The sequence below is a fragment of the Cavia porcellus genome, unplaced genomic scaffold, assembly GCF_034190915.1.
Source record: "Cavia porcellus strain 051 isolate PalLab524CR breed Dunkin Hartley unplaced genomic scaffold, mCavPor4.1 scaffold_1, whole genome shotgun sequence".
NCBI classification, from domain to species: Eukaryota; Metazoa; Chordata; class Mammalia; order Rodentia; family Caviidae; genus Cavia; species Cavia porcellus.
This window is the reverse complement of record NW_026947484.1, coordinates 21,351,926-21,374,038: the sequence shown is the minus strand read 5'-3', so window position 1 is coordinate 21,374,038 and position 22,113 is coordinate 21,351,926.

Below are 22,113 nucleotides of genomic sequence, written 5' to 3'. Positions count from 1 at the left end.
AAACATTAAATTCTTTGTATTCTGCCTTGGGTGTATAACAGTGTCACATGTTTAACATTTTTGGCTCCAGAAGAGCAATGTGTGATACTGCAAGAGCCATGCAGGTGCTCATAACCCATGTGTGGCCACTGAAGTCTGGATCCAGAGGTGTGGGAGGGGACAGGAGGCAGCCCAAGCAGGCTGAATTTCAAACCACAAAACTCCAACATGCTGCACTTCAGATGTGAGAGTGTTTTGACTTACATGGTCTTATTTGGGATCCAATATCACTCAAACAGCACTACTTCTGAGTGTATGTGACAATAACTCATAATAGTTATGCTTAATCAAGTGATTCCAACATCAAAAAAACTTTCTGTTACAGGAGTTGATACCTTCTGGAATAATAGCAGCAATTGCCAAGGAAGATTACATTGATTACAAAACCTTTGCGCAAAAAGGAATCTCCAGATTAAAGAGTAACACCCATCAAAACTTGGGAGGAAATCTTGGTGAGCTACCCTTCTAACACAGGCTTAATATTCAAATGTATATAGATTCAAAATTTTAACACCACCAAAGAAACAAACTGGGAGTTGTGGTACATGTCTGTAATCCAAGCACTCAGAAAGCTGAGGCAAGACAATTGCTGTGAGTCTGAGGCGAGTGTGCAATACATAGTGAGTTCAAAGCCAGCCTGAACTGCATAGCAAGAGCCCCCTAAAAAAATGAAAAATAAAACAGAAGTCCAGTTGGTAACTGGACAGGTGAACTTTATGGATACTTCCATAAAACATACAAACAAATGATGAATAAGAACATAAAAGTGTGTTCAACATCTTTAAACATGAATGAACTAAAATAAAGCTACATTAAGATTCCATCTAGATTGAGTCATAATGATTATTAAACAACATATTCTTTGAAGCACTGAATAAGAATGTAAGTTAAGACTGTCACCATGGAAATACATAGTATAGAATCTCAAAAAATTGAAACATGCTCCATACTGTGTAAATAATATAGATCCAGCATACTCTAGAGATACCTGTGCACTTATGCTTATTTCAGGGCAATTCATCATAGTTAAGCGATAGAAATAGCCCTGGCCCTCACACATTTATTTATGGATAAACACAATGTGACATATATACATACTGGAGTATCCCTGAGGCATAGTCCCATAAGAAATCATTTCCTGAAAATGGAGATCATCATGTTAAGGAAAATAAGTCAGAGTCAGAATGACAAATATAAACATCTTTTCTTAAATGTGGAAAATAAATAAAATGACATGAAAGTAGAGGAGAGGTGATTAAAGAATAATAAAGACAAGGGGAAAGGGGAATTAGTGGAAAGGGGAAATGTTATTCTAAAAAGCACTGCCAAACTGTTCTGCATGTGCCATCACCCTGGTAACATGTGTGCTGTGTTGACCCTTGTTCCCCTTGTGATGGACAATTGCTCCTGGAGTCGGTCTACCTTGAGTTACCTACATTCCTCTCTCTTGACTTTTTTCCTCCTTTTGTGAAAGATAGTTGATCCCGAAATTAGTAAACAAAGGGAGGTAAATTCTTGTAAAGAAGCAAATGGCTGACCACCAACTGCAAAACTTCTCTGCCCTCAAGCAAGGGTGAAAAAAGTCTTCCTTATTCTTGTTACCCCACCCAAGATTTACTTTGTGATTGTTCTTTCTATAAAAGTCTGTCAAAATTTTAACCAAGTTACAGGACTTTGCAAACTCCAACTGTACTGTGTAGCTGTTGCCAGCTTAAATAAAACTGCTACTTTTGTTTAAAAACAAATCTTGCTCCATTTTTTGGACAACATCTAGGGGTCTAATTTTTGGGGTACAATATTTGGGTGCTCATCTGGTATTACTGGGGCGCCCCTCCCCAAGTTATTTTTCACCAATTAATTGGCTTAAACGTCTGTAAGTATTTGGGTCTTTTTGCCTGTTTGAAATTTGGGTGCGCACAATTGTAACTGCAGAGGAGCCTAGTGCTCCTTCTACACTGGAATGGGATGCCTTCCTGGGGCTTTTCACCCATTTGTAATTTGGGGCTTTTTGCCAGTTTGTAATTTGGAGCTTTTTGGCCATTTGTCTCTATGTTCAGTGTTTCTGTACTCTGGAGCCATCTGCTCCTTTGAATCTGTTGAATCTTGTTACTAACTTTGGGGGTTTTTGCCCATCTGAACTTTTTGAATTTGTTACTAACTTAGGGGCTCATTAGCCATTTCTGCTTCAGGATCCATGCAGCTTATTGAACTCAAGGTTCATAGTGAAAACTCTTTTCCTTTAGCTCACCAAACTGTGGACAGAAAAACCTTTGCTCTTGTCTTTAATGTTGGTCTTGCCTTTTGCAGAGCCTTGTTTAATATTTCAGTCCTCAACTGATTACTTGCAACCTCAGCATGCCTTTAAAAAGTATTTTTCTATCTGGTTAAAATATGAATATATACACACATATATGTATATGTAAATATATTCACATTTATATATACATGGATTTTAAAAATCATATTAACTTTACCAAGTGAAATCAGGTTAAAATGTAATTGAGCCAGTTAAAAAAGTTACAGTTTTTAAAGTGTAGCTTTTTAAGGTGTTGAAAAGACATGAAATGATTAAATATGTTTTAGACTACTGAAAGAAAGTCACTTCAAAGATTTCATTGAAGGTTTTAATGTTGTATGAAAAGTGAGAAAGAAGGTAATTGACTGGAAATAAGTAAATAAAGAAAAAGAGGGACAAACAGATTGTTTTTGTCTTAAAGTAAAAGGTTATGTCTGTGCCAGAATGTGAAAGAGGAAAAGCTCAATTTGAGGGTGTGTAGTAAGTAATCAAAGCTTGAGGGGATGTGAATTTTATTTGCTTTGGATTATAGTACCTATAAATTGCAGGCTTTAAATAAAAGAAAGAAACATATATACTCAGAATTTGATAGAATTAGATTAGTAAACCTTTACTGCAAAATGTTTTGGATACATATCAATTGACACCTTATGATATCAAACATTTGGCAATAACGTGCCTGTCTCCTGCTCAATTCCTGCATTTTGATGTAAAGCTAAAACTCTTGTCTTGGAGCAGGCTCATAAAAATAGAAAGGGTCCCAATCTGTGTGAGGAACTGCTTTCTGGGACAGGAATTTGGGGTCCTCCAACTGAAGGAACAGTTAGCCTTGTGGTGGAAAAAGCTGATCTAAATTTAAAATAAGTAACTATTGTGCCTAGTATGATTGAACATTGTAGAGATAAAATACAAGTTCTTTCATGTGCTGTGGATTATCTGGGTTTTTGAACAGGGAGGCTACGTTGTGCAGTTGATTTTGTTATGGAGTGCTTCACCTTTGCCTTAGAGGGGACCCAACCAACAAAAGGGTTTCTGTTACCTTATATGGCACCTGTTCCAGTTAACTTGAGGGGAAGAGATTTGTTAAAAAAGTGGAAATTAGTGCTGACTAATGATTCTGATTTTGAAGCTGAACAAAGAAGTTCCAATGTGGAAGCTGAACAAATAAATCCAAATCCTAAAATTATGAGAAACATCAGAACCCACCATTTTTCTGAGTATCCACAAGGCCTTAATTTCTCTTCTGGAATTTATATTTTTCACTAATTGTCCCACTTGGGATGATTGCCAGCAGACTTTACAGGTTCTGTTTACAGAAGAAGAGAGAGAGAACATTTGCTCCCTGGGATGAAAAAGCAGTGTGTGATTCAGATGGAACCTGTTTTCTGATCCCCAACACCAGAACCGTGTTTTCCCTTTGTCCAAGCACCAGTGGACAACCAGAGGAAAGGAGGTTCTCAAGCAGTATTGCCAGTTGTTCTTGAAAGCCCATAAGGGTGCCCCAGAATACCCACCAATTGCCCAAGTTAGCACAGGTGAGACAACTGCCTGAGTCTCCCTTGGGGTTTTCTGGAAATAATGCAAAAGGTCTATGCCATTTATACACCCATAGATCAGGTAGCACCTGAAAATGCAAGGGCCATTAATATTGCCCCTGTGAGCCCCTGATCTTAAGGGAAAATTGCAAAAGTTTGAGGGATTTGAGGGAATGCCCCTCAGTCAATTATTAGATACTGCTTAAAAGACAATTGACAACTGGGAGAGCCCAAAAGAACAGAAGCCAACAAAGTCCCCCTGCCTAATGAAAAGTCTCATCCACTCCTAGCAAAAATCAGTGTGCTAAACATGTATCCTGCCTGTTTCGAAGGTGCACACCTGTGTCTCTCTGAGAAGATGTTTGCCCCAGTGGGGCCATCTACCCTGGATGGGACAAACGGTCAGGGGAACCTGAAGGAAGGACATGATCCAAGAAGGAGCCCATGAGGGAGCACCAGATGGTGGCACACTGATGGACAGAGTGTCACTCAGACTTGTTTACCTGTCTGTGGCAAGTAAAGAAAGAAGAACTGTAATGACACACATATGGGCCCATTGTTTTGGGGCCTATGTCTTCGAGAAACCCACAGCCCTGTCCCCTTCTATCAGTCTGTCTTTCTGTTTGTCTGGCTGCCCACCAGGAAGCCACCCTGATACCTGCTGCCACAGGAGCCAGAGCAATATCCATTAGGGACACTAGAGAGTTGGTGGAATGTGCTTTTTGATGTCTCTGTCTTTGGGCTATAGGGAAACTCAGGGATTTGTTTGTGCATAGGGATGAGTAAGCTTTCAGTGTCTCCGGGGAATGGACTCAGTCCTTCTGAAAAGGAGGCACAGACACTGGAATGAATTACTGCTGTTGGTATTCCCTCTGTCCATGGGGCCCTCAGTGTTGGGTCTTATGGTTTTCTCCACTACCCTTACCTTCAGCCTGGCCTCTGCATATACCCTTCAGTCTCAAACAAGAGTCAGCCTTGGGCCCACTAGTTACCCTCCAGGGCCAAGGTTAGGGTCACCGAGCAGCCTGATATGGGATCCTCTCTTGAGGTTCAGGAGGGAGCAGTTCCAGTACTGCCCAGAGGGACTGACACTCTCTCTGGAGCACACACTTGTGTGAGCCGTTTGCCGCCACCCTCCCTCCCAGGGTAGGGGACTACAGATCCCTACGTCCAATGATCCCATGACCAGTCAAAGTCAGATGCTAGCTAACTCATTTCCAGCATGAGGGGACCTTTGGAGCCAGGCAAGTTGTTGTTCGTGAGGGTGATGAGGGAAGGGGAGTTGACACGGGGGTTGGTTAGGCTTAGGTTTGACATAGGGTGAGGGTTAGTGACCGGTGGAGGTAGTCAGCTAGTGACTCAGAGAAGCCTGAGGATGCCCCTGTAAACCCCCACCCCCTACTCATTCCTCCACACACCCTGAAGGAATGTGGGCTCTGATGTAGGATTGGAAGTTGCTCTGTCTGTTTGACAAAAGAAACAACTTGAGTCTTTGGTCGAATTTTTCCTCATGGAAAAATTTATTGCATTTCTATGTTCAACGAGGTTTGCTATAGATATGTTAGAGCAGCGGAGTGACCAGTGGCTGGGGGTTAGTGTTAGCAGAGGGTGATGATTAGTTGTCCAGTGGCTTAGGGAAGACCCCCTGGTCTCAACATCCGGGCCATCCTAACCCCACTCTCCTCCTGGAGTGAGGGGTTGGGTGGGGAAAGTGCGATGGACAGCCCCGGCCAGTCACGTTTAGCCCCTTAGCTTGACCTGCATTGGTTTTGGAACCTGGCAGTTTCCAGTTTCCATGTCAGCTCTCTGAGGCTACCGCCTATTCCACGTTTGGCCACCAGGGGGCGCAGCTTGCAAACCTAGCCACAGTGGAAGATTCAGAAGTCCATGGAGAAACAAAAAGAGGCACAGAAAGACTTCACAGACACATAGGGCACGTAAAATATTTTTTCGGGTATGAACCTGTCCCGTGTTGTAGGGAGGCACAGAAGGAAGGTGGGCACCACTTTTGGGAATGTTATGATTAGGATTAGGCTCAGCGTTAGGGTTTTAAGTTGTAGAAGCTAGGGAAGGTGCTCTGAACATTGCCATCTCTGGAGATCGAACAGCATCTTCCCTGGATTGCCCGTGGCCTTGCATCCGAGGCCAATGTTTCTTTCATTTCTCTCTTGTCATCTGTAAGAGGATGGAACTAGGTGCCCAGAATGCCATGTACCCCAAGGATCACAACACCAAGTTTCCTCTGGTGCCTATGGCTCGTGATGTACTGCGTTTCTGTATCCAACAACTTATGTTTGTTCCATGACATGGTAACCACCGCCTTGCAAAAAGGAGTGAGTCTTGGGTGCCCAGCAGCCCTGGCTCGACATGCACGCCTATACAGCACAGCACAGCACAGCACAGCACAGCACAGCACAGCACAGCACAGCCATCCCTCCATTGCAGAAGACACCTTCCTTAGGTATTGTCACACCCTCTGGGAATCCGCAGGCAGAGATGGAAGGGGCTCCATAGGATTGTCAGAAAACCTAGATGCTGGCAGTGCTTTTGGGGATGATGTACGTGTCCTCTTTAACCACTAGGCGGTGCTGTCTCATTTGGCAAAAGAAGATGATGTGTGTGTCCCCTTTAGCCACCAGGGGGCGATGTCTCATCCGAGCAGAAGCCTGGCAGGCAGGGAAACTGATGGCATGGTAGTGAGGACTATTTCTCTGTCTTTTTTGCAGACGACCACCTGGGGTGGCAGTCGGTGTACAACACGAGCATCTGTGGATTCAGATTGAGGAGAGTATACTTTGTACAGGAAGGGCTTCCCATGTGAGGCCGAAGCTTTGGTCGGAGTCTGGAGGCCACTAGGCTGGATTTCAACCTCTGGTGGTTGCTGCTGGACACCAGCAACCTCTGAAGTGCCAGTACTCTAAGTTGGCTATAGATATTTACCCTCTCCATTTCTAGGATGCACACCTGTGTCTGTGTAAGGGGGACATATGCCTCAGCGAGTCCGCCTCCCTGGACAGGCCAGGGGGGGTCAGTGGACACAGAAGGAAGGCCATGATCCAGGAAGGAGCCCATGCGGGAGCACCAGATAGTGACACACTGATGGACAGAGGGTCACATGGACTCGTTTCCTTGTCTGTCACAAGTGAAGAAAGAAGAATGGTTACTGACACAGAGATGGGCAAGTTTTCTAGGTCCTATGTCTTTGAGGAACCCACAGCTCTGTCCCCATCTGTCAGTCTGTCTGTCTGTCTGTTTGTCTGTCTGTCTGGCTGCTCATGAGGAAGCGACCCTGATAACTGCTGCCAAGGGCGGCAGAGCACCCTTGATGACGATGGTGGAAAAGATATGGTGGAAAGTGCTTTCTAATGTTTCTCTCTTTGGGCTGTTGAGGAAGTCAGGGTTTTGTTTGTGCACAGGGCTGGATCAACATCTAGTTTCTCTGGGGAAAAGCCTCAGTTCTTCTGAAATGGAGGCACAGCCAGTGGAATGAATCCCTGCTGTCCATCTTCCCTCCCTCCTTGGGGAATCCAATTTTTTTTTGTTTTGTTTTTCCCCTTCCTTTACCTTCAGACTGGCCTCTACATATACCCTTTAAGCTCCAACAAGAGTCTGCCTTGTGGCCACTAGCTACCCTCCAGGGCCAAGTTTGGGTCACAGAGCAGCCTGATGTCGGATCCTCCCCTGAGGTTCAGGCGGGAGCAATTCCAGTACTGCCCAGAGGGACTGACACTCTCTCTGGAGCACACACTTGTGTGAGCTGTTTGCTGCCACCCCCCCGGGGGGGGCTACAGATCCCTACTTCCAATGAGCTCATGACCAGCCAAAGTCAAATGCTAGCAAACTCTTTTCCAGAGGGATGGGACCCTTGTAGCCAAGCAGTGTGTTGTTCGTGAGGGTTTGGGGAGTAATGGATGAGGGCAATGGAATGGACCAAAGGAGTTGGTTGGGCTTAGGTCTGGCATAGGGTGATGGTTAGCAATCACTGGGGTTAGCCAGCCAGTAGCTCAGAGAAGCAGATCTGAAGTGGGCCCTGACAACACCCACCGACTACTCCCTCCTGTACACACCCTGAAGGAATGTGGGCTCTGATGTGGGATAAGATGGCCCCCAGCCACAGAGGAAGTTGCTCTGTCTGTTCGACAAAAGAAATAACTTGAGACTGTAGTCGAATTTTTCCCCATGGAAAAATTTATTGTGTTTTGCTTTTCCATGATGAGTTTGCCACAGAAATGATAGAACCTAGGAGTGGCTAGTTGCAGGGGGTTAGGGTTAGAGGTGATGATTAGTGAGCCAGTGGCTTAGGGAAGCCCCCCGGACCCAACATCCACACCATCCTAACTGCTCTTTCCTGCTGGGGTGAGGGGTTGGGTGAGGAAGGTGCAATGCACAGCCCCTGGCCAGTCACAGTTAGCCTCTTAGGTCGATCTGCATTGCCTTTGGAAGCTGCCAGTTTTGATGTCAGGGCCTCATGTCACCACCTATTCCATCTTTTGGCCACCAGAGGATGCAGCTCGCAAACCTAGCCAAGATGGAAGATTCAGAAGAAGACAGACACATACAGAGGCAGAGAAATAAATCAGACCCTCAAGGCACGCAACAAGTTCCTTCTGGGATGTACCTGTCCTATGTGGTGGGGAGGCACAGAAGGAAGGAGGGTGCCACTTTTGGGAAGGTTAGGTTTAGGATCAGGCTCAGCATTAGAGTTTTTAGGTTGTGGAAGCTAGGGAAGGTGCTCTGAACATTTCATTCTCTGGAGACCAACCAGCATCTTCTCAGGATTGCCCGTGGCCTTGTACCCAGGCCAATGTTTCTTTTCTGTCTCTCTTTTCAGCTGTAATAGGCTGGAGCTAGCTGCCCAGAATGCCATCTACACCAAGGATCACAACACCACGTTTCCTCTGGTGCCTATGGCTCGTGATATATTGCACTTTCATATGCAATGAGTTCGATGAAATCCTAACCACTGCCTTGCAAACAGGAGTGAGACTTGAGTGCCCGGCAGCCCTGCCTCCACGTGCCTGCTTATACAGGACAGCACAGCACAGCACAGCCCTCCCTCCACTGCAGAAGGCACCTTCCCTAGATATTATCATGCACCTGGGTATTGTCAGGTACGGAGGGGAGGGACTTCTTAGGTTGTCAGAGAACCTGGATCCTGGAAGTGTCTTTGGGGATGATGTGTGTGTTCTCTTTAACCACTAGGGTGAGCAATGTCTCAGCTGAGCAGAATCCTGGCAGGCAGGAAACTGATGGCATGGTACTGAGGACTATTTGTCTGTCTTTTTTTTTTGCAGAGGACAGCCTTGGGTGGCCATCCATGCAGAACAGGATTATCCATTGGTTCAGAATGAGGAGTGTATACTTTGTACAGGGAGGGCTTCACATGTGGGGCCAAGGTTTCCTTTGGAAACTGGAGGGCACTAGGCTCAGTTGCGACCTCTGGTGGCTGCTACTGGACACCAGGAACTACTTCCTAGCAGGTAGTTCCCATACTTATGTATTGCGTACACCTATTACACACTGAGTATCATGTGATTTCTATGTAGAATGGTTTACCCCAAGGTCTAGGAGCTATTTCACATAAATTTCTATTGCAGACTGCTACTGCTACAGAACAAAGAAAATTATGAGAACTGGATTTCATGTTTGTCCTAATCGGATTATTTTATCTTAATGTTTACCAGTGTAGGAGGGTTTAAATTGACCCTCATGAAGGAATTTTCATCAAAGTCAGGTGTTCCAGTGTTAAGTTATTCAAGGATAAGCATATTGAAAGAGAGTATCGTGTATGATTTCTATGTAACAGGTTTTACCCCATGGTCTAGGAGCTATTTCATATACATTTCTATTGCACTCTTTCAGCACAAAGAAAATTGTATGTTCGTCCTAATTGGATTATGTAGTCTTAATGTTTTCCAGTGTAGGAGGGTTTAAATTGACCATCATGTAGGAATTTTCATCCAAGGCAGGTTTTCCAGTTTTGAGTTATCCCAGGATAAGCATATTAAAAGTGAGTTTTGTGTATGATTCCTATGTGGAATGGTTTACCCCATGGTCCAGGACCTATTTCACATACATTTCCATTGCAGACTCTTTCAGAACAAAGAAAATTACGAGAACTGGATTTGATGTTCGTCCTATTCAGGTTAACTAGTTTTAAAGTTAAGCAGATTAGGAGGTTTTAAACTGCCCATTATGTAGGAATTTTCATCCAAGTCATGTGTTCCAGTTTAGAGTTATTCAAGGATGAAAATACTGAAAGTGAGTATCATGTATGATTTCTATGTGGAATGATTTACCCCAAGGTCTATGAGCTATGGCACACACAGTCTGTATTGCAGACACTTTCAAAACAAATAAAATTACGACAACAACTGGATTTTATGTTTGGCCTAATCAGATTATCTATTCTTAAGGTTTAGCAGATTAGGAGAGTTTAAATTGACCCTCATGTATGTATTTTACTCAAAGTCAGGTTTTTCAGTCTAGATTTATTCAAGGATAAGTGTATTGAAAGAGAGTATCCTGTATGATTTCTATGTGAAATGGTTTACCCCATCGTCCTTGAGCTATTTCACATATATTTCTATTGCAGACTCTTTCAGAACAAAGAAAATTATGACAACTGCATTTTATGTTCCTCCTAATCCAATTAACTAGTTTCAACATTTAGTAGATGAGGGGGTTTAAATTGACCATCATGTAGGAATTTGATCCAAGTCAGGTGTTCCAGTCTTGAGTTATTCAAGGATAAGCGTTTTAAAAGTGAGTATCCTGTATGATTTCTATGTTGAATGGTTTATCCTCTGCCCTTAGGAGCTATTTCACATTCATGTGTATTGCAGACTGTTACAGAAAAAAGAAAATTACGAAAACTGGATTTTATGTTAGTCCTAATCAGATTATGTAGTCTTAAAGTTTACAAGTGTAGAAGGGATTAAATCGACCCTCATGTAGCAATTTATATTGAATTCAGGTGTTCCAGTTTTGAGTTATTCAAGAATAAGTGTATTGAAAGAGAATATCATGTACGATTTCTATGTGGAATGGTTTAGCCCTTGCACTTCCTCTCCCAGAACCTTGGAGTTGATTGGATTAGCCTTGCTGGGTTAGTGAGAGACTCAGGAATCAAAAAAGATGATCTCAGCAGGTTTGTACCAGTATGATAACTTTACTTCTGAATTAGAGGCCTTCAGGTATTCAATTCAAAACATCATGAATACCTACTTTGAAAATCTTTACTCATATAGAATGGAGAATACAGACGAAATGGATGATTTCAAGAAACTTATGAACTACAAAAGCTCACTCAGGAACGTTTCAATGACCCAATATCAGCTTTTGAATTTGAAAATGTGATTGAAAACTTACCAACAAAAAATTCTATGTCCGGCTTGTTTAGGACTGAATTCTACAAGAAATTTAGAGAAGATTTAAGGTTAAAAATCCTCAAATGCGGTAATGAAACTGAAAGTGAAGCAATCCTCCCTACCTATTTCTGGGAGGCAAGTATTACTCTGATACCAGAACCTGAGAAATACTCAACCAAAAGGAACTATAGTTCAGTCTCACTAATGAACATCGATGCAAAGATTCTCAATAAAATACAGGGCAATTAGAATCCAGTAAATCATCAAGAAGATTATACCTCACGAGCAAGGGGGGTTTATCCCAGGAATGCAGGGATGGTTTAAAATATTTAAGTCAATAAATGTAATACACCACATCAACAGGGCCAAAAACAAAAATTAAATGATTATCTCAATAGATACAGAAAAACTTTCAGTAAAATCCAACACTTGTTCATGATAAAAAACAAAACAAAACAAAAAACAAACAAACAAAACAAAACAAAACAAACGAACAAAAAAAAAAAAACAGAAACTCAGAAGCGATGGTGAACATCAATCTGGAAAAGGCCATCTATGACAAACCAGCATCCAACATTATTCTAAAAGGACAAAACCAGAAAACTTTTACTCTAAAAACAGGAATAAGACAAAGATGTCCATTATTACCACTCCTATTCAAAATAGTAATGGAATTACTAGCCAGGACAATCAGACAGGAAAGAGAAACTAAAAGGAATAAAGATAGGAAGTGAAGAAGTTAAATTATTACTATTTGCAGAAAACATGATACTCTACATAGAAGACCCAAAGAATTCCACTAAAAGACTACAAGAGGTAATAAATAATTTCAGCAATATAGCTGGATACAAAGTCAACACTCAAAAATCAATAGCATTTCTGCACACAAACAAAAAACTCAGAGAGAGAAATTATGAAAATATCACCTTTCACAATAGCATCTAAAAAATGAAATACTAGGAATCAACATAAGTGAGAATGTAAAAAGACCTATGTGCTGAAAATTTTTACTACTCTTAAAAAGGAGATGGAAAAGGGTAATAGAAAATTAAAGGAAATTCCTTGCTCTTAGGAAGAAACAACATTGTGAAAATGGCCTTACTCCCAAAACTATGATACAGATTTATTGCAATCCCAATCAAAATACCATTAACATATTTCACAGATCTAGAGAAAACACTCCTAAAATTCATTTGGAAATAGAAGAAATCTAGAATAGCAATGGCAATTCTGAGCAACAAAGGGAAGGTAGGAGGCATCTAAAATCCTGACTTGAAGCTATACTACAATGCCACAGTGAAAAAATTACCATAGTACCAGCAAAGAAATAGACCTGAGGAACAATAGAACAGATTAGAAGGTGCAAACACAACTACCAAGACCCTCAGCCATCGGGGCTGGGGATTTAGCTCAGCGGCATAAGCACCTGCCTTGCAAGCAGGCAGTCGTGAGTTCGATTCCTGGTACCGATAAAAAGGAAAAAGACAAAAAAAAAAAAAAAATACAAAAAAAAAAAAAACAAAAAAAAAAGACCCTCAGCCATTTTATCTTTGACCAAGAGGCTAAGCATGCTCCCTGAAAGGACAGCCACTTTAATGAATGGTGTTGAAAAAATTGGCTCTCCACATGCCAAAGACTGAAACTAGACACATGCCTATCACAATGCACAAAACTAAAGTCAAAATGGATAAACTATCTAAATATTAAAACAGAAGTAATAAATATAGGAAGACAAGGTAGGTAGAAGTCTTGCAGACATAGGGGTAAGCAGAGTATTCATGAACAAAATACAAACTTCATAGGAAACACTTCAAGAAATCAATAACTGGGATCTCATATTATTGAAAAGTTTATGCACTTCGAAAGAAACCTACAGGGTGAAAAGAAAGCCCACAGAATGGGGAAGAATTTTAGCCAGCAACTCCTCAGACAAAGGACTTACATCCAGAATGTACAAAGAATTGAAAAATATTAAGGCCCCAAATTCAAAGACAGTCTAAAAATGGGCTTCTGAGATGAACACACAGTTCTCAAATGAAGATACACAAATGGCACATAAATACATGCAGAAGTGTTCACGATCACTTGTCATTCGAGAAATGCAAATGAAAACAGCATTGAGGTTTCATCTCACTCCAGAAGAAGAGCTGCCATCCACAAGTCAACTGATAACAAATGTTGGCAAGGATGTGGGGAAAAAGCAACACTGCTCCACTGTTGGTGGGCTTGTAGACTGGTGCAGTCACTATGGAAATCAGTATGGAGATTTCTCAGAAGACTAGAATTGGAAGTTCCATTCAATCCAGCTACTCTCCGGCTGGGTATTTTCCAAGAAAAAATGAAACGTTCATACTACAGTGACATATGTGCACCCATATTCATAGCAGCACAATTTGTAATAGCTAAATCTTGGAAACAACCAAAATGCCCATCAAACACAGAGTGGGTGAAAAAGATGTGGTATTCTTCTTATTCAGCTATAAAAATGGATGATCTTGAGACATTCATAGGTAAATTGAGACAACTTAACTCTATGCTTATAAGTGAAATAAATAAAAATCATATTTATAAAACTCACAATGTGTCTCTTGTGTGAATGGTATTAATAAATGTAGGAGTAATAAAACCCAAAATGTGTAATTGCTATGTAAAGCAGACAGGAAAAGAAAATGCTCTAGAGGACATAACTGCAGGTATGTTTAAGTGTGTAGGATAGATAACCATATTACTAATTTTTTTGGATCATTGAGCAGAACTATTTGCAGTGTCACTGTTTGAATGTCTACTTGGTACATTTTAATTGTGTAATTTAACTATTTGTATTTGAACAAAATATAATTAATCAAGTACTGATTACTGTTTAGGTTTTTTTTTCTGAAATTCTGTATTATTTTTACCCTTTTATCTGTTCTTTTATTTTATATTCAAATAAAATTTTAAATAAATAAATAAAAAACTTTACTAACAAAGAAAAGTCCAGGTCCAGATGGATTCACTTCAGAATTCTACAAAAAATAGAAAGAAGACTTAATGCTGACATTCCTCAAACCTTCAATGAACTTGAAAGGGAAGCAATTCTCCCTAACTTATTCGAGGGAGCAAATATTACTCTAATAACAAAACCACAGAAAGACCCAAACAAAAAAGAGAATTACAGGTCAATCTTCCTAATGAACATACATGCAAAAATTTCTCAATAAAATACTGAGAAATAGAATTAAGCAAATCATCAAGAAGATTGTGCACCATTACCAAGTGGGATTCATCCCAGGAATGCAGCAATGATTCAATGAACACAAATCAATAAATGTAATCCACCATATCAATAGATCCAAAAATAAGAATCACATGATCATTTCTATAGATATTTCAAAAGCTTTTGATAAGGTCCAACACTCATTCATGATAAGAACCTTACAGAAAATTGGAATAGATAGTCTTTATCTCAATTTGAAAAAAGCCATCTAAGATAATCAAACAGCTAGTATCATATTAAAAGGTCAAATCCTGAAAGGCTTTATTCTAAAATCAGGATTCAGACAAGGATATCCATGGTCATCACTCTTATTCACTATAGTGCTTGATGTAATAGCATGAGCAATTAGACAACAGAGAGAAATAAAAGAAGTAGGGATGGGAAAAGAAATTCAATTATTATTATTTGCACATGACATGATACTCTACATAGAAAACCTCCAAAACTCCATTGAAGGACACCTAGTTATAATAACTACAGTAATGTAGCTGGATACAAAGTCAATGCACAAAAATCAAGAGCATTCCTATTCACATACAAGAAACTCATTGAGACAGAAATAAGAAAAGTAACACCCTTCAAATTAGCACCCAGAAATGAAATACTTAGGATTCAATCTAACAAAAGAAGCAAAAGAACTATCTACTTAGGGAAAATTATAATATTCCCCCCCCCCAAAAAAAAACTATTTGAAGAGGATCTCAGAAAATGAAGAGACAATTTCTTGTTCATGTATAGGAAGAATAAACATTGTGAAAATGGCCATTCTCCCAAAATTGTCATACACATTTAATGTAATTCCAATCAAAATACCCCAAGGTACCTCACAGATCTATGAGCATTCATTCCTGAAATTCATTTGAAATATTAATAGACTTACAGTAGCATAGAAAATTCTCAGCAACACAAGAATGGCTGGAAGCATCACAATTCCTGACTTGGAGTAATATAGCAAAGCCACTGCAATAAAATCAGGGATGATACTGAAATAACAATAGACTTGAACATCCACAGACTAGAAGATACAACTACAACTACAAACGCACTCAGCCACCTTATCTTTGATAAAGGATCCAAACACATTCACTGGAAGATAGTCTTTTTAAAAAGTGCTCCTGGAAAAACTGGCTCTCCACAAGCCGAAAAACAAAGGTAGACCCATGCCTATTACCATGTACTAAAGTCAAAATGGAAAAAAGATCTAAATATTAAAACAAAAGTAATACTTATTTTCAGGAAGACAAAGTAGGTAGAAATCATGAAGAGGTAAGTAGTATGGTAGGTAGAGAACTCATGAACAAAAATCAAACTGCACAGGATGCTTCCCAGAATCGATAACTGGGTTCTTGTGTTATTCAAAAGTTTTTGCATGTTGAAAGAAATCTTCAGCAGAGTAAAGAGGAAACCCATGAGTTTTGAAAAAATCTTAGTCAACTGTATCTCAAAGAACTTCAGTCCAGAACATATAAAGAATTTTAATATTTCAGTCCTCTGATATTCAAATACCCAGTCCTAAAATGGGCATCTGAGATGAATACACATTTCTTTGATAAAGAAATACGAATGGCAAATAAATACATGAAAAAATGTTTGTCACCATTGTTCGTCAGACAAATGCACATTCAAACCACACTGAGGTTGCATCTCACTCCAGAAAGAATGGCCAGGATCAAGAAAACTAAAAACAACAAATCCTGGAGAGTCTGTGCGTAAAAAGGAACCCTCCTGCACAGTTGGTGCATGAGATGTTGTATCGAATATGGGGTTCAGTCTAGAGGTTCCCAAAAAAGCTAGGCTAAGAAGTCCCATTTTGCCCTGCTATTCCACTTCTGGGAACATTTCCAGAAGAATTGAAAATGTCGGATCTTGGAAACAATGTAAATGCCCATCAACTGAGAAATGGATAAAAAAGATGTGATACTTTTGTACAAGGAGTACTACTCAGCTATGAAGAATGATCACATTGAGATATTTATAGGTAAACAAATGCAATTTGACACCATACTAACACATGAAACAAATCAAACTCACATGTATAAATACTGTATATTCTCCCTAGTATAAGAAATGGTAAGTGTATATAAGATACAAAATCCTCAATAAATACAGTGATAGGGAAAGTATCTGCTCAAAGTAGAAAAAAGAATATCTCAGAGAAAAGGAGGAAAAAGAAATAGAATGGGAAAATAAAAAAAATCTACATTTGTATAAACACACAGGATAGCTAAGATGATTGTGATAAAAATTCTATTAGTTCTTTGAACAAAACAGTTAACATTAATGGGAATGGAACAATTTGGCATGTTTGGGTCTGGTGATCTGAGGAACTCTTGTGAAGATCACCATACAAAGTAACAACCCTGTCACCTTGTTTTGCAGGCCTATATAGTCATTGTTTTGGACACTTAGCTATCATCATTCATTTGCATTATTTTGTTTCTTGTTTTTCTAGTAATCTGTTTTGATTTGTTTGGTTTGCTTTGGTTTGGTTTTTTCCTGCTAATACAGAAAGGATGCGTATACATGTAGAGGCTTATGAATGCCTAGAACTTCTGCTAAACAGTTTAAGAGAATGAATTATATTATGCATGATAGAATGAACAGATACTTTGAAGAAAAAGAGACATTATGTTATCCATTGCTGATACCATATCATCATGCTGTAAAATCCCGCAATGCTTTTATTCTTTGTTCAGAGTGGTTTTAGTATGTTTTCTATTATTGAATTTCAACATACATGAAGGGCTGGACGACTCTATTTTGAAGAGAACAAGAGACATTATGCAGTCATTGTTGATATTCTTATTGTCTGATTTTGAAGGCCTGTAATGCCTAGATTACTCTGTTTTTATCTGCTTTATACTACGTTGCTTTGTATGAATTCATTGTGCTTGAAGATCTGGATAACAATTTAGAAGGAAACAAGAGACATGCTAGTCACGGTAGATCTCCTATTGTCTTGCATTGAAATCTATGTCACTTACATTGTTTTCTTCTGATCTGCTTTGTTCTGATTTGTTAAGTTTTCTTTGTCCCATTTTAAAAGAAAATAAAAATACCAAATTGTGGTGTATATGTACAATGGTATATTATTTGGCCATCAAGAGAATCAAATCAAGTTTTTGCCAAAAATTGATGAAACCGAAGGTGATCAAGTTAAATGAAAATTTATGTTTCAGAAAGAAATATTGTATGTTCTCCCTAATGTGTGGAATGTAAAACAAGACATTAAAGTAGTAGAAAGACTATTATTTGACCACAGACAAGAAATAAAGAGGAGCAAGAGAAAGTTGTAATCAAAGCACTATTTTGAGTGGAAAAGTTATTAAGTATGTCATTGAGTTACTATGATGCTGACATGAATTTACTGAGGTAACAAGGTGTCCAGTACACTTCATTAGGTGAAAAATCAGGGTACAAAATCCTCTGCAGGAACATGATAAATTGTTTTATTTTCAAAAACTCATTAATATACAAATATGAAATCTTTGAGAATAGTATTCACTAACTATTTAATGACTCTGAGAATTAGATGCTGAACACGTTTTCTTTTTGGTTACAAGTATTTCTGACTTGTGCTATTATAAAACATTTTAAGCAGAAGGAGTCAAAATTTGCTGTGTGTGAAGTGATTGTAGCAGTGGTTCATAGTGCACAGCTATCCCAAAACATGATGCTGTGCAACTTAAGTAAATTTGATTTTGTCAATATTATTCAATCAAATGAATTAAAATTAATGTATTTTCCCAAGGAATTAAACTGATATTAATCATGAAAGGACTGTACATGTCCTTCACAGTGCTATTTTCTTAAAAGTCAGTATTTTCTGTTACTTTTCAACCTATACAGGTATTCTGTGTGTACTTCTATTTTCATTCTCCTTTTAACTTTTGCAGCATTTTACATATAACATGTTTTTATATTTTGCTTTTATCCCCACTCTGATTATCATGGGCTTTTTAAAAAAATTTATTTAAAAGGAAAAAGAGAAAAAAACAAAACAAAACAAGTGTAAGGGTTCAAGTAATACAGAACTACAAAAAACAAACAAACAAACAAACAAACAAAAAAAAACAATAACAAATCACCGGTTAACAGATTACATATTATCTTCTTAGAGATAATTGCTCAATTCACAGTATCAAAGCATACAAAGTGGACACTCAAACAGTGAGACTGCAAACAGTTGTGTTCAATGATCCAACCAAAAATATTAATATGGTCAGCTATTTAACACCCCTAAACACTCTTGCTGTTGTATGATTTAGAACTCTTTTTTTCCCTCTCTTTTTTACAACAAAAATTACACATTTTGGGTTTTATTACTCCTTAGTTCTTATTACTTTGGGGGGAGGGAGAGAATAAAGTCAAATATGGCAAAACATAGCTGTCAGTCAAACCAAGGATAAACATAACACATGATGTAAAACAGAGTACAAGGTTATCAACAATGGTTATCAACAATGTCTCTTGTTTCCTTAAAAAGAATTGTCTATCTCATTATATATTATAAAGTTGAACAAAACAGTAGAGAACAAGACCAATAAAACTTAAGCATTGTAAACATTACAGGACTTCCAAAGGAGACAATAGTCAAACCAGAATTGGCATCTTAGTGAATCTTATTGCCTTCAAAGTAGTTGCCTATACCCTCAAACTTGATACTATCGCACAGAATGGAACACAGTCTAATCAGTCAAAACAAGATAGTGGGAGTATTACAGGACTTCAAAACAAGTTAATAGGAAATCAAAACGTTACTATTATATACCCTGCTAATTTTTAAAATTTTTCCCCTTAATTAAAAAAACATAAAACATAACTAAATAAGATTTTAATGAATAGGGCAGAGATTGAGATAAAACAGGACATAACAATATAACAATACAGGTCAAAGCATTACTGTTTCAGCAACCTAGTGCTTCACCACAAATAACCCGACTTAATAGTAGTTACCATAGTGTCTGTCTTTTTCCTTGAAATATTTGAATAAAACTTCATATACTATAGCTTCAAGTATTTCCGTATCAAGAAGCCCAGAATAAAGCCTTTCCAATTAATAAGTGAAAACTTTATAAGGCTTCAAGGCCACATAATAGGGAATCATGATTACCACATATTTTTATATATTTGAATCATTACTTACATTAGGGAAACTATTCGGTATTCACACATGCGAGATTGATTTATTTCACTTATGAGTATGGTCTCAAGTTACGCCCATTTATTGATAAATATCTCAATGTGATCCTTCTTCATAGCTGAATAATACTCCATTGTATAGAAATACCACAACTTTTTTATACATTCCTCAGTTGATGGACACTTGGGTTGTTTCCAAGATCTGGCGATTACAAATTTTGCTGCTATAAATATAGGTGCACATATATCACTGTGGTATGATGCTTTCAGTTCTTCTGGGAATATGCCTAGAAGTGGAATAGCTGGAATAAATGGGACTTCCAATCCCAGCATTTTGAGAAATCTCCAGACTGACCTCCACAAAGGCTGCACCAGTCTACACTCCCACCAACAGTGTAGGAGAGTTCCTTTTTTCCCACAGCCCCTCCAGCATTTGTTGTTGTTGGTTTTCTTGATCGTGGCCATTCTTTCAGGAGTGAATTGGTATCTCAGTGTGGTTTTAATTTGCATTTCTCTAATGACTAATGATGATGAACATTTTTTCATGTATTTATTTGCCATTTGCATTTCCTCACCTGAGAAGTGCATTTTCATCTCAGATGCCCATTTTTGGATTGGATCTTTGAGTTTTGGGGGTCTGAGTTTTTTTAATTCTTTATATGTTTTAGACAAGATTCCCTTTTCTGAGAGAGAGTTCACTAAAATCTTTTCCCAGTTTGTGAGTTTTCTTTTTACCATGCTGGAGATTTGTTTTGACATGCAGAAACTTTTTAATAAGAAGTGGTCCCAGCTATTGATTCTGGGAAGTATTTCCCGTGCGGTTTGCGTCCTGTTCATGAATTTTCTACCTACTCCTATGTATTCAAGGTTTCTACCCAATTTGTCTTCCCATAGACTTAGTGTTTCTGTTTTAATATTCAGATTTTGACCCATTTAGATTTTAATTTACTACATGGTGATAGTCATGGGTCTAGCTTCAGTTTTTGGCAGATGGAGAGCCAGTTTTTTCAGCACCATTTATTAAAGAGACTGTCGTTCTTCCAGTGAACCTGCTTGGCTCCTTTATCAAAGATAAGGTGGTTGAGTGTGTTTGTAGTTGTGGTTGTATCTTCTAATCTATTCCATTGATCTTTGGCTCTGTTTTGATTCCAATACCATGTTGATTTTACTACTGTTGCTTTGTAGTATAACTTCAAGTCTGGGATTGTGATGCCTCCTGCTTTGTCTTTGCTGCTTAGAATTGCCTTTGCTATTCTAGGTCTCTTCTGGTTCCAGATGAAATTTAGGAGTGATTTCTCTAGATCTATAAGGTATGTTGGTGGTATTTTTATTGGGATTGCATTGAATCTGTATAACAGTTTTGGGAGAATGGCCATTTTCACAATGTTTGTTCTTCCTATCCATGAGCAAGGAATGTCTTTCCATTTTCTGAGATCATTTTCAATTTCTTTTTTCAGTGTATTATACTTTTCACTGTATAAATCTTTCACTTCTTTTGTAAGAGTAATTCCTAAATATTTCATTTTTTTGCTTGCTAATGTGAAGAGTGTAATTTCTCTTATTTCCCTCTCTGTGACTTTGTTGTTCGTGTATAGGAATGCTATTGATTTCTGAGTATTGATTTTGTATCCAGCCACATTAGTGAATTCATTTATTGTATCTAAGAGTCTTATTGTATCTAAGAGTTTAGGGGGTCTTCTATATAGAGTATCATGTCATCTGCAAACAATGATAATTTAACTTTTTCTTTTCCTGTCTTTACCCCTTTTATTTCTCTCTCTTGCCTAATTGCTCTGGCTAGTACTTCCAGTACTATATTAAATATGGGTGGTGATAAAGGACATCCTTGTCTTGTGCCTGATTTTAAAGTAAAGGCTTTCAATTTTTGGCCATTTAGTATGCTGCTGGCTGTTGGTTTGTCATAAATGGCCTTTATTATATAGAGGTAAAGACCATCTATTCAAATTTTATGTAAAGTTCTTATCATGAATAAATGTTGGACCTTATCGCAGACTTTTTCTGCATCTATAGAAATGATCACATGATTCTTATTTTTGGCTTTATTGATATGGTGGATTACATTTATTGATTTACGTATGTTGAACCATTCTTGCATTCCTGGGATGAATCCCACTTGGTCATGGTGTATAATCTTCTTGATGATTTGCTGCATCCTATTTGCCAATATTTTATTGAGGATTTTTGCATCTGTGTTCATTAGGGAGATCGGTCTATAGTTCTCTTTTTTAGTTGGGTCTTTCTCAGGTTTTGGTACTAGAGTAATATTTGCTTCCAGGAATGACTTAAGAAGGATTGCTTCCCTTTCGATTTCATTGAATAGTTTGAGGAGTGTTGGCATTAGGTCTTCTTTGTATTTCTTGTAGAATTCTGCAGTGAATCCATCTGGGCCTGGGCTCTTCTTTGTAGGTAAGGACTTAATTACATTTTCAATTTCATTAACAGAGATTGGGTTCT